Consider the following 14,386-nt stretch of genomic DNA (forward strand, 5'->3'; position numbering starts at 1 on the left):
CTTTGCTCTGTGTTTCCTGTATAGATGCCCCAGCAATATGGCCTGCTGGCGCATGACAACTTAATTTTGCAGTGAGCGGTACACCTGTTCTAGTTTCGTCCAGCGGACAGCTATGTGATTGTCGAGCAGCCAGACTTAATTACTGCAATGGTGTTTGGGACAGAGTGAAGTGAGTTCAGAGTAATTACCCTTTTTTAATGCGAACAGAATTCGTGAGCTAGCGAATGGGCTTAACGTATCTGCCCGTTCACAAGGATTCGAAAGGACTTTTATGCAACCTAATGAATTGTTCTTTGGTGTAGAGAATGGAGCTGCCCCTTATATTATACTAAGCCCCGTGACCGAACGAATATTTCACGGCCGCCTTTAATGCGAGCAACTCACTGTAAGCTAGGAGCTCAAGTACAGGAAACTGTGCTAGTTGTATGACGTTTCCATCGATAGAGGGCCAAAAGACAGCAAACGACGCAGACAAGCAATGCACTGATCACGCTACTAAATCTTTACTTGCAGTAACACACACACGCACCATTCTATGTTTTACAGACTTTCTTTGAAATAGGCTATTGGGCATATCGATTTTCTACTTTCCAGATGGTTGACCTTTTAGGAGGCGACCATTGCTTGCACAACAAAACAAAATGCTGGAAAAGCTAATAAAACTATGGAGTAACCTTTTTAAATACTCATTACATGGCACGTGTTCTACAGTTATAAAATGAAAGCCGAGCAGTGGTGCAGGTATGTTTGGTTCAGTTCTAAAATCAGAACCAATTTCGAGAGTTCTGTTCTTGAAATGTGCTACGAGATACCTTGTTCTCGTAGCACATTAAATGGCAGTTATGTACAAAGTGGCGCAAGTCCTAGGGTTCCTGCTGAGCAGATATCAGTCACCATTGCTCGTATTCAGTGCCCGCAAACATTACATGTTTCCTAAAGTAAGTAATTAAAAGGACAATGACGGTTTTTAATTAGCCAACAGGACATTGTTGCCGGTTGTGAAATATTGTGCGCCAACCAAGCAATCAACAAAACCACGTCGAAGTCTGCTATGCGGTCCATGTGGTTTATAAATAAATATATATTGGAACTACAAAAAGAAAAAACAAGCAGAGAAGAACATCACATGGTATATTTGCAAGATAAACGCACACAGTAAACTGGGAAAGTACCCGATTTCTTCCGGTGTGAAACCTACGTTTGTGACCTTAGCCTTAGGGTACATCAAAGTCGGAACCGGAGAATGAAAGCACACAATGGGTTGTCAAAAATGCAGCGTGCAAAGTATAAAACTAACTCACCGATTATAAATATATCAATTCCTTTCGAAACATGGGCACTGATGGCTAGCTGACCACACACATCATATTTTCTCTTCCTATAAAAATTTGGTTTATTTATCTAGTTAACTACCCTTTTCGGGAAAACAACACTTGATTTTATGAATGTAGATGTACCAGCAACCTCAGAGGATGACAGCCCCAATTTACAGAAAGCTGCTTCTTTCAAAAGGTTGCGTTAAGGGTTTCAGATGCATCAAACATAACCAAATAGTTTAAATGCGGCGCAGATATTGTTAGGTCGTTTAAATGATTGACCACATGTAGAGCTCCCGAGCAGTTTTCTAAGTAATATGTTTGCTCAAAGGCAGTATTTGGGCCACACTTACTTGGCCTAGCCTAAAGATTTGCCATGCGTCCGGCCTATTTTCGATAAATTTAATCTCAGTGGTCTTTGATGTTCTCCAAGAGCAGCGGCCTAAATTTTGCGTTGTTCGTAAAGCATGTAACGCTTCGAGTCGCTTCCAAGCGCCATTTACTGCTAAGGTGGTAATTGTTCCACACAATTTGAACTTTCCCTATGCACGTAGAGATATGAGCACCCGCAAAAAAACAATAACAAAAATGTTACGCAAAGGCTTTATCACTTTCTTTTTCAGGGCACGAACAGCAGGAAGAGTACTTATTGCCCAAGTTGGCGCAATAAAATAGAGTGCATTGATGTGAATCATGCAAAAATCTTAGGTTTGTGTCGCGCGGTGTATATAAACATTCGGGTAACAAATTCTTTTATCCAGTTTGCGTAACATTTTTAAGGGTGGTGTGCTGCATCTACATCGTTTGTTGCTCAAAAAGCCCACCGCGACTTGCGTCACTTCTCGCGGGAACTGGATCCAGTCTTTTACGGATAATAAACGACAGGGAGTGCAGTTTTGGTAACACTCTCAAACATAATGACAAGGATAAACCATCTTTGATATACACGTCGTGTGCCTTGCCTGGTGTGTCAATGAACTGCCTGAATCGATACACAGGACATAGTTTGTGGTTGGCATAAGCCGGTGCTATGAAGTGAACGTGCCTAGAGCTTCGCGAGTCGGTGTACCATTTCTGAGTAGCTATGTTCTGCACGTACACTTCCTCGGTGCCAAACAAGCGTCCCATCTGCTTTCCGCCTAATTGGAACTAAGGTTTTATCCTTTGGCTAATAGCTATTTCAACTGAAAGAGAAGGCTTTCGTCATCTTCCAAAAAAAGAAACCTACGTTCAAATTCCTTCGTTTCCTTTACTCTCATTTTTGATGGTATTTCTAATACTCATATTCCTAATAGTTGGGCTGTCTCGCTGCACAACTCGTACTGACGCACTATGATGGCAAGAATTTGGAGATGCTGCTTTCGACAAATAAATTCACTGACTAGATTTTTAATGCGTTAGCATTAGTTAGTATTTCAAGCAATTTGCACGAGCTAACTATGTATGTTTCTCACTAAACGTTTTCCCTCCTACCCGGGTCACTGGCTAGTCCGTGGTCGAATGGGTAGCTCATCAGCCTGCTGGGCTGAGGGAACTGCCTTAGAAACTAACCGACGAACCATCTAGGGTCACTGAGTACGTGGCAATGTATACATATGTGCCGCTTTTCAACGAACCTTTTTCACGCCGACATGGGTGCGGGACTTCGCAGGTACTCCCCTTTAATGACCATCGATGCCAACGTTTACCTAGGTCAGTTAATCACAGGAAACCGTCATCATCAGCAGGAAATTCACAGCATAAGAATGGGTTCGAGCGCATATGGCAGACATTGTCATATCCTCAGTGGAAATTTATCATTATCATTGAAAACGAAGGTGCACAGTCAGTGCATTTTACCGGTGCTGACATATGGCGCAGATACTTGGAGACTGACAAAGAAGCTTGAGAACAAGTTAAGGACCGCACAAAGAGCGATGGAACGAAGAATGCTAGGCATAACGTTAGGAGACAGAAACGGATTGGTTCGGATCAGTGAGCAAACGGGTACAGCCGATATTCTAATCGATACTGCTACGGCACAATATGTGCGATCACGAAAGGCCAGCAGTGTGAAGACGACGACGGCGGTTAGAAGCTTGCGCGGGCTGTCGCCTCTTGGCCAAGCGCAGCGTATTTTCCTTCTAAATATATTTGTACATAGGTTTTCGTCTGCGTCTTCCTACGTAACATATCTGGTGGAGGTGGACGTTCCCTGTACCTCGTCACGGAGCTTCGCAGTGGACGGTACGTCGAGCCTTCCTTCATGGCTCCCGGTGACGACAACCCGACTCCGCCAGCTCCGACACCTGCTGCCCCTTCGCCGACCTACATCACTCTCCCCGCTCCCCGTGATCCTGGCGTATTCTCGGGCCACGATGGGGAAGACGTCGATGACTGGATCAGCCTGTATGAACACGTCAGCCGCAATAACCGGTGGGACCCTACTATTATGCTCGCCAACGTCGTCTTTTACCTCGGTGGCACACCTCGAGTTTGGTATCGCACGCACGAAGATGAGCTCACCAGTTGGGATTCACTTAAGACACAGCTTCGAGACTTGTTCGGAAACCCCTGCGGTCAACAACTTGCCGCACAGAAGGCGCTTTCCGGCCGTGTGCAAACGTCAACAGAGCCCTATGTCACGTACATTCAGGACGTCTTGGCTCTGTGCCGCAAAGTTGACCCCCACATGACTGAGTCAGACAAGGTTTCCCACATCCTCAAAGGCATTGCCGATGACGCCTTCAACTTGCTCGTTTGCAACAACGTAGCCACGGTGGATGCTGTTATCAAAGAGTGCCGCCGCCTGGAACTCGCCAAAAGCCCACGTATTGACCAGCAGTTTGCCCGTCTGCCCAACACCCCCGCGACATCTTCCTGTGCCGACGCTCCTCGTCCCAACAACACTGCCGATGTTACCAGGATCGTCCGGCGTGAGATCGAGGCCGCCTATGCGGCTGCCTTCGACTCCAGTCCCACCAACACATCTGCAGTCACGGTCTCACTGATCCAGGCAGTTGTCCGCCAGGAGTTTGAAAACATGGGTCTTCACACCATCTGCTCGGCCCATCGCCCTGATACCCACCCGGCTTCTTCGATTTCGCCCCGTCCCACATCTTCTTACCCACCACGTTTCCGCAACCCATCTGAATGGCGCACTGCTGACGACAAGCCTATTTGTTTCCACTGCCGTCGAATCGGGCACATTTCTCGGTACTATCGTAGTCGCTGGAGTTCCCCGATCCGGTCTACTTATACTGCCTACTCTCGCCCCTCAGGTGGCCCTTCTCGTCCCTATGCCGCACGCTCCGTTAATGCCGCCGCTGCTTCTCCTGCAACGACCCGCCCCTATTCTCGTTCGCCTTCGCCCCAACGACGACAATCTCGCTCTCCCCAGCCCCGTCGCTCCTACTCGCCGACTCCCTTCGCACGCCGCTCCCAGCCGGAAAACTAGACGATGCAGCGTCTCGAGGTGACGCTGCATTGCTCCCTACGCCGCCAAATCCTCTACTGACTTTGCCCAGTCATCTGAACCTTCTTGACGTGCAAGTCGACGGTGTTTCTGTGTCCGCTCTCATAGACACTGGAGCGCATTTGTCCGTAATGAGCGCTGACCTTCGTAACCGGCTCAAGAAAATTATCACGCCCGCCACGACGCCTGTTGTCCGTGTCGCCGATGGCGGAACAGCCCCCGTAATTGGTATGTGTACCGCCCGCGTCTCCTTCGCCGGTCGCTCAACAATCGTGCTATTCACAGTCATCGCCCACTGTCCCCACGACATCATCCTCGGCTTAGACTTCCTCTCCGCACATTCTGCTCTCATCGACTGTTCCGCCAGTACTCTCCGCCTTGACCTGCCTGTTCTGGATCCTGCTGAACCCCACCCCAGTCGCCTCAGTTCCGCCGACTTCGTTCGCTTGCCACCTTCGGCACTGACCTACGTTGACCTAGTGTCGTCCCCACCAGTCCCCGACGGTCACTACATCGCGGCTCCTATGCAAGACGTCCTCCTTACACACGGGATCACAGTACCCCATACAGTTTTATCTATTACGGCGAATTGCGTCTGCCTGCCAGTGGCCAACTTTGGCTTGACGACACAAGTGCTGCCACGTGGGATGTCTTTAGCCCAGCTTTGTTCATTCGAGGATCACTCAGTAGCATCCATTGCAGTAGACGACACTTCATCCGCTACTTCTCTACCATCGCAGTCGACAAATTGTACCATCGCTGACTTACGGAAAATGATTGCCCCCGACTTGCCCTCCGAGCACGCTCGTGAACTCTACCGCGTTCTCTTTTCCTACCACGATATTTTTGACTTTAACGATCGTCCTTTGGCCCAAACTACAGCTGTCAAACATCGCATTAATACCGGCGATGCCCCTCCTATTCACCGCCGCCCGTATCGAGTGTCGCCAGCTGAGCGTCAAGTTATTCACGCAGAAGTTCGCAAAATGCTTGCCAAGAACATTATTGAACCGTCATGTAGTCCTTGGGCGTCACCGGTTGTGCTGGTTAAAAAGAAGGATGGCTCATGACGCTTTTGCGTGGATTATCGGCACCTTAACAGGGTTACCAAAAAGGACGTGTATCCCCTACCTCGTATTGATGACGCCCTTGACTGCCTCCATGGTGCTCGCTATTTCTCCTCTAGTGACCTTCGCTCCGGCTATTGGCAGATTGCCGTGGACGATCTCGACCGCGAGAAGACTGCCTTTGTAACACCCGACAGTCTTTATCAATTCAAGGTGATGCCGTTCGGCCTATGTAACGCTCCTGCCACTTTTGAACGCATGATGGACTCCCTTCTTCACGGTTTCAAATGGTCCACGTGCTTGTGCTAGTTGGACGACGTTATCGCCTTCTCCCCAACGTTCGCTACGCACCTCGAGCGCCTCTCAGCAGTCCTGGACGTTTTTCGGCGAGCCGGTCTGCAACTCAACGCATCGAAGTGCCAATTCGGCCGTCGCCAGATTACCGTCCTTGGACATCTCGTTGACGCGAACGGAGTGCAACCGGACCCAGGCAAGATCCATGCTGTTGCGCACTTCCCTGTTCCGAAGTGTGTCAAGGATGTGCGCAGCTTCATCGGCCTTTGTTCGTACTTCCGCCGTTTCGTGAGGAATTTCGCCGCCGTAGCACGACCACTAACCGACCTTTTGAAAAAAGACGCTCCTTTCCAGTGGGGCGATAACGAGGCCTCTGCATTCTCTCATCTAATCGACATTCTCACAACGCCTCCCGTTCTGGCCCATTTCGATCCTTCTGCGCCTACCGAAGTCCGTACTGATGCCAGCGGTCACGGAATTGGAGCAGTACTGGCACAACGCCAGCGTGGCCACGACCGTGTTATCGCTTACGCCAGCAGGCTCCTCTCACCCGCGGAGCGCAACTATTCCATCACTGAGCGTGAGTGTCTGGCCCTAGTTTGGGCGGTTGCGAAATTCCGCCCATACTTATATGGCCGATCCTTTTCCGTTGTCACAGACCATCACGCGCTTTGTTGGTTATGCTCATTGAAAGACCCTTCAGGAAGACTTGGTCGCTGGGCCTTACGCCTCCAAGAATATTCGTTCTCTGTCACCTACAAATCTGGCCGACTACACAAGGACGCTGACTGCCTGTCTCGCTACCCGGTCGACGAGCCTGACGACGCCGACAGTAGTACCGCCGACGGCATTTTCTCTGTGTCTGCCTTCGCTAACATCGCCGAGGAGCAGTACCGAGACCTACCGCTGCGAGTACTCATCGAGCGTCTGCGCTCTACACCTACCGACGCATCCGTTCGCCGATATGTCCTCCAGGGCGGCATTCTGTACCGAAGGAGCTTCCTCCCTGATGGCCCTGATCTTCTTCTTGTCGTGCCACAACATCTACGACAGACTGTGCTCTTTGAGATGCATGACGCACCCACTGCAGGACACCTTGGGGTAACCCGCACGTACGACCGCGTCCGCCGCCGCTTCTATTGGCCTGGTCTCGCTCGCTCCGTTCGACGCTATGTTGCTGCCTGTGATCCCTGCCAGCGTCGGAAGACACCTCAGGTGCTACCTGCCGGTCATCTCCAGCCGATCACCGTCCCTGTGGAACCGTTCTTTCGTGTTGGATTAGACCTGCTCGGTCCCTTTCCCACGTCATCCTCTGGGAACAAATGGGTAGCCGTCGCGACTGATTACGCCACCCGATACGCTATCACTCGGGCTCTCTCTACCAGCTGCGCCACTGACGTCGCGGACTTTCTCTTGCGTGACATTATCTTGCTTCATGGCGCCCCGCGACAGCAGCTTACTGACCGTGGTCGAAACTTCCTCTCGAAAGTTATCGCTGACATTGTGCGTTCCTGTTCCATTCAACACAAACTGACTACTTCATACCATCCTCAAACCAATGGCCTGACAGAGCGGTTAAACCGTACTCTTACCGATATGCTGGCCAAGTACGTTTCCAAGGACCACCACGACTGGGATATTGCCCTTCCTTACGTAACAATACTAAGAGAAAAAAATGGAGCTGGGCAGGTCATGTAATGTGCAGGTTAGATAACCGTTGGATCATTAAGGTTGCAGATGGGTACCCTAAGAAGGGAAGTGCAGTCGAGGACGGCAGAAGACTAGGTGGAGCGATGAAATTAGGAAATTCGTGGGTGCTAGTTGGAATCGTTTTGCGCAGGACAGGAGTAAATGGAGATCGCAGGTAGAGGCCTTCGTCCTGCAGTGGACATAAAATAGGCTGCTGCTGGTAGTGATGATGCCAACTCGGAACACTGGGTATGTGCCGCTTGGTCTCTGCTGCTCTTCGATGGACGCCTTTGACCCTACCTTGGGTAAGTAGATATCTGCCGCTGAGAATGTGCGGCTTTACAATGACAGAAAAGAGCCTGAAATTTATCTGAGGCTAGGGGGAATCAAACGCACGTCACAAGGGCCCCCAAGGACAATACCTGGATGTTTTAGATGGCTGTGCCACGAATGCACTGGGTATGTAGATGTCCATCCTTTGGAATACATGCACGTGCAGTTTTTGAGTGAACGGCTTTCAGCCCAATTCTTCAACGGACTGCGTCATGAATTCGTTGAGTACGTGCCGTTCTTGAATGAACCTCTCGACATCTTGGGTAACTGAGCATGTGCCACTGGTTCGGCGGCAGGCGAGGTAACAATTCTTAGCATTCGCAGGCACCGGCCCGCCACGCTTGTCGTATCAGAGGCTACGTGCCGGCTTTTTGACGGCGCCACTATATGGTGCAGAGTGTTCAGAAAGAAGCGTGAGACAGGAGCTCGGTTGCCGCATGGCGCATTTCGCGGAGCCCGAAGCTTTGCCGAAGCCACGCGCAGGTTTCGCGGCGGCGGCGCTAGATGGCGCCAAGTGTACTCAAGGAATGCGTTGAGTGCGTGCCGCTTTTCAGTGCATCTCTCGCCGAGCACGTATTATTAGAATGTGAATATATCTGCCGAGCAGTCGATTTAGGCATCTCTGATCTCCTTGAAGCCCTTGGGTTCAGCGAGAGCAAGGGAAAAAGTAAACATGCCGCCGTAGAGATTAGTAAGAGGCGATTGCAAAATCGGAGGAAGAAAAGTAGGGGAACGACAAACAACGGAGGCGTACAAAAGCAGTTCACAATAGGGGTTCAGAAACTTTACTTTTGGCAATTCATCGTGGGTGTTTTTTTTGTTTTTTTATCAATATGCAATATAATGACAAGAGCTTGGTGGCGCTTCCCAGCGCCCCGTTCCAAAGGGGACGCTCACAACATGCATCAATCCATCGAAGGGAATCGCGAAAGAGGAGTCCCCGGTGCATTACACGATTCATACATAACTGGTTTCAATGGTGGGAATACGCTATATTGATGCATTGTTGAACGCATTACTGTCAATAGTCATCGTGAGGGGCGTTCTGCCGATTTTTAATGCGAAAGCATTATATGCCCACTACGTGAAATGCCGGCGTTATCGTCGGCGAGGTGACCGAAATATGGTACCAAAAATGGCTTACGGCACAAAGCGTAAATAAGCTTCAGAAATGCTCGGACTGACGTCGAATTTTTCCGCCAGGCACATGTAAACAAAGTAAATCATTCGCTTCGAAAAGAAAATTTGGTACATTTGGGTCGGGGGGGGGAATCGAATCCGGACCTCCGTGATGCTAGACGCGCACACTTCCCCAACGCCACGCCAGCTCGACGGTTCAGTGTGGCTAAAGGTTTGCCTAGTGCGTCATTGCAGACGTCAAGTTGCAGCCATCTGGCTGATTAAAGGTGTGGCCTAGTGCGTGCGTCATTGCGCAGGTGACGGCGCAGCCAATAGGGACAACGTCATGAGTGTATGGAATGAATGTATAAAAAAAGCAGGTCACCAAATGGATAACAATGCTTTCGCATTCCCAAACGTAAGCCATTTTAGGTGTCTCTGCCGAATCTCTTTTCTCATAGAATTAATAAAAAGTTGTCAAAAAATGCATTACCATTGTTAAGTGGTTTGAAACGGGTCGCAGAGGGCAAGCTGGCTATGGTCGCTCCTTTCCCGCCGTTTCGTGCATGTAAAGGTGGCCACACGTTTGGCGATCCCGCAACATGTACTTGACCACGTGGCATCCGCATTATGAAAAACCATGACGATGATGATATGGGTTTTTTTTTAATGGCGCAAGGGCCAGTTATGGCCAAAGAGCGCCATGACAAATGGTAATGTAAAGGATTTATTCTGAATGGCGTGGACAGTGAATTTATTATTGTAGGTGTGACATGGCTGTATAAGGGCCTAAAAACTTTCGCTGTAAATGGCGTAAATATATAGCTATTAAAATAATGACACTGATTAGTTATGGACGTGGATGATGGCAGCTGTGTTTTGATGAAAAAACATGCGAAAACTAAACAACAGTTACACTAGAGCATCAAGACGGCCCTCGACTACAAGGGCTGGTAATCACGTGTTAAAATTTCCTGGCCAAATTGTTTTCAGAATGTCTGTTTAGGCTAAGAAATCTAAGAATACTTGCAGTTGAAGAAGCGGTTCATCACTAAAAAAATGCAGGGTGAAGTGGTATATTTTTTTAATATGCAGAAGGAAAATACTTTTTCCTCTCTGTTTCTATTACAGGGCACTGAATAAGAACATGGAGCACTGTGAAGCTATCGCCGCACCTCCTACAAGTAGGAGAATCGCCGCCAGTCAAGAGGTAGGAGTGAGTACTGTAAGTGTGTCCTATTCTTAATCGGCAAAGAAGTACTTCTTTGTACCGTGCTGTTTTCTCACTTATCCAATTCCACAGTTTTGGTTTTATGATATGTAACTAATTCAATAGTTCTGTATCCCACTCTGCTTGCCAATGATTTCTCAATTTACGGCGCAGGAAGGGCTTTAGGTCTGTGACAGGAATGGGGATATTTCCATCTGTGTCGCTAAACCTCACTGACGTAGCGTTTTCGTCAGCAGCTACGTTGCCTTTTATACCTTCATGGCCAGGTACCCAGCATAGTATAATCGCTTGGTCGCACATTTATGCGGAGCACAACAAGCTATACAGCCCATTCAAAACGGGATTCTCATGCTTTCGTAAGCTAATCAGGGCTCTCACGACACTTAATGAGCCTGTGAAGACAACAGCGTTAGCGACATTTCTGCGCCTTATGTGTTTATTAGCCGAAACTATACCGTATGCTTCTGCCGTAAAGATACTGGTGTGTGGGTTTAGTGCCCAAGATGTTGGAAATGAGGGCCCGAGAGCTGCGTAAGCAACACCAGCAGGAGACTTCGAAGCATCTGTGTAATATTCGTTACAGGAATACTTCTCTTTCGGTTTAATAAAATGTGATTGTATGTGAGCCTCAGGTGCTTGTTTCGATAATTCTAATAAAGAGATGTCACATTGGATAGTTTGCCACTCCCAAGGACGTGGAAGGCGAGAGGGGGCCATTAAGACATTCTCTAAAAGAGAGACCCCTGTTTTTTCTGAGAGTGCTTCCAACCGGAGGGACAGAGGCGGCCGGACACCTGGACGGTTTCGGAACAGCCTGGCCGTGGAGCAGTCGTGAATATTTGAATGACATGGATGATCGACAGCTGATTTTACCTTCAAGACATGCGAAAGGCTTAAATATGTCCTTTGGTAGTATAGAGACCAAACATTAGATTCGACGCAAAGGCTTTGCACAGGACTAGTTCTAAAGGCGCCTGTTGCAAGGCGACTGCCTACGTGGTGGACAGGATCCAGAATTTTTAGAGTACTAGGTCCGGCAGAATTATAGACTAGGTCCTATAGTCAAGGCGTGTTAATATTAGACTTTTGTACAACTTTATTAGGTATCGCCTGTAGCTTCCCCAAGCTGTGCGTGACAACAGCTTCAGCAGATTCATAGTTTTGAGGCACTTTGCCTTAAGATACTTGAGGTGTGGCACAAAATTTAGCTTACTGTCTAAAAGGATCCCTAAGAATTTGTATTCATGGCTCACAGATAACCGTTCTCCATTGAGATTGATTACGGGGTCCGCCAGTATACCTCTCTTATTAGAGATCAGGACGCACGTACTTTTTTTCGGATTCAGCTTAAAACCATTTTCGTCCGTCCACTTAGACAATTTATTTTTGCAAAGCTGTACATTTCGCTTACAGATACTAAGATTACATGACTTAAAACCTATCTGGATGTCATCTACATATACAGAATAAAACATACTACGTGGTATAGCAGTCTGGATCGAGTTCATTTCGACAATAAAAAGAGTGCAGCTCAGCACACCTCCTTGTGGAACACCAGCCTCTTGCGTAAATGGACGAGACAGAACGTTACCAACTCTAACACGGAACGTGCGATTGGAGAGGTAACTCTGAATGACGTATAGCAAGTTGCCTCGAACTCCCATTTCAGACAGATCACGGAGGATTCCGAAGCGCCAGGTTGTGTCGTATGCTTTCTCCATATCTAAAAATACGGACAGGAAAAACTGTTTGTGGACAAAGGCATCACTGATATTTGTCTCGATGCGGACAAGGTGATCTGTTGTGGATCTACCCTCTCTAAAACCGCACTGTAAGGGATCGACTATCTTGTTGTTTTCAAAAAAATGGATGAGGCGACGGTTAGTCATTTTCTCAAATAATTTGCATATACAACTTGTCAGAGCTATAGGCCTATAACTGTTGGGTGAGGAGGGGTATTGTCCTCTTTGAGAATAGGGATTACGATTGCTTCTTTCCAAACAGAAGGAATGTAGCCAGCAGAGGACGTGGAATTAAAGAGTGACAGTAGTGTTCTTTTTTTAGGTTTCGGGGTGTAAGTGTCTGATCATCTCATACATTATTCTGTCACTTCCAAAAGCGGACTTGTTGCAACAGTTCAGTGAGGCCTGGAACTCAGCCATTCCAAATGGACGATTGTATACTTCGTTGGATGTGCTTTTCCGACCCAAATTAATCTGTTCTGCTAGTCGCTGGTGTTTTAGGAATGTATTTGTGTAATGAGATGTAGTGGAAATGTGCTCGCAATGTGCTCCTAGACAATCTGCCTGATCCTCAAGGGTGTCTCCTTGTGTATTTAATAAAGGAATGAGTTTCGCGGCCTTTTATTTTGTTAACCCTGTTCCAGGATTTTCGTTCGTCTGTATATGAATTGATGCTGCTTATGTAGTTTTTCCAACTTTCCCGTTTAGCGCGGCGACGCGTTCTTCTACCTTTGGACTTGATCTCCTTGAAATTAATTAGATTCTCTGTGGTTGGTGAGTTACACAGGAGATTCCAAGCCTTGTTTTGCTTTTTCCTGGCTTCCCTACACTCCTCATTCCACCATGGAATACGTCGTTTCGAGGGCGACTTTTTTGTTTGGGGGATACGTACTGATGCAGCATCAATAATGAACGCTGTTATGTATGCTACTGCGTCGTCTAGGCTAAGTTCACAGATATCATTCCAGGGCAGCTGCGTTAGTTCGCGAAACTTCGTCCAGTCGGCTGAATCAACTTTCCATCGAGGAACATGTGCAGGACACTCACTCTGTTTTTTAAGGTTTAGGACGATGGGGAAGTGATCACTGCCATAAGGGTTATTAATGACATCCCACTGGAGATATGGCACAATTGTACTAAATGTTATGCTTAGGTCCATCGAAGAAAATGTTTTATATGTAGAGCTATAAAACGTTGGCTTTTTCTTGTTAAGGAAGCAGGAACTTGAAGTGAATAGGATGTTTTCTATAAGCCGTCCTCTCGCATCACAGCGTGAGTCGCCCCACAGTGTGCTATGCGCGTTTAGATCACCGACGACTATGTAAGGGTGACTGAGCTCATCAATAAAGCTTTAAAATGTTGTGCTAGAGAGTTGATAACTTGGGGGGATGTATGCGGACGTGATAGTAACTAGTTTATTGAATAGAACTGCTTGGATAGCAACTGCATGAAGAGGAGTTTGGTGTTGCAGTTGCCGACAAGCAACGCCTCTGTCGACTATTATTGCTACCCCGCCGGACGATGCAACAGCATCATCTCGGTCTTTCCGGAAAATAGCGTATCGCCTAAGAAAGTTTGTTTGCGTAGATTTAAGATGTGTCTCCTGAACACACAGCACCTTTGGATTGTATTTGTGTAAGAGCTATTTGATATCATCGAGGTTGTGGATCAAGCCTCTCACGTTCCAGTGTAATATTTGTGTATCCATATTGTTTCTGCTTATGCGCTGTGTGTCAAGAGGAGCCAGTTGCCTTATGGAGCCTTTCCAGGCCTCGTGATCCGGCTTTTGTCTTTCGTGGAGCGGTCACCAGATGTGCGCCACTCCCGAGGCGCTGTATGCGCCGCCTGGTTTGTGGTTGTGTCCATCGACTCCTGGGAGGCGCTGAACTTCCGCTCACTAGAGCGGGGTTGTTTCAGGGTAGGCCTTGCCTCGAAAAGTAGTGCCTTGGAGGCCACCAACCCATAGGTCGATGGGCCCTCCTTTAGAGACGGCGCAGCAGCGCTCGCTACTGTCGCCTGGGGGGCTGAGGGCACTGCCGTGACCACACTCTTTGTGGTCCGGGCTGGTGCCCTAGTCTGCTGCGGTGCTGTCCCCCTACGCGCCGCACCAGCATACGCGGCGGTATGGAGGAAAGAAATAT

This window comes from Dermacentor albipictus, chromosome 7 (assembly GCF_038994185.2).
Source record: "Dermacentor albipictus isolate Rhodes 1998 colony chromosome 7, USDA_Dalb.pri_finalv2, whole genome shotgun sequence".
NCBI lineage: Eukaryota > Metazoa > Arthropoda > Arachnida > Ixodida > Ixodidae > Dermacentor > Dermacentor albipictus.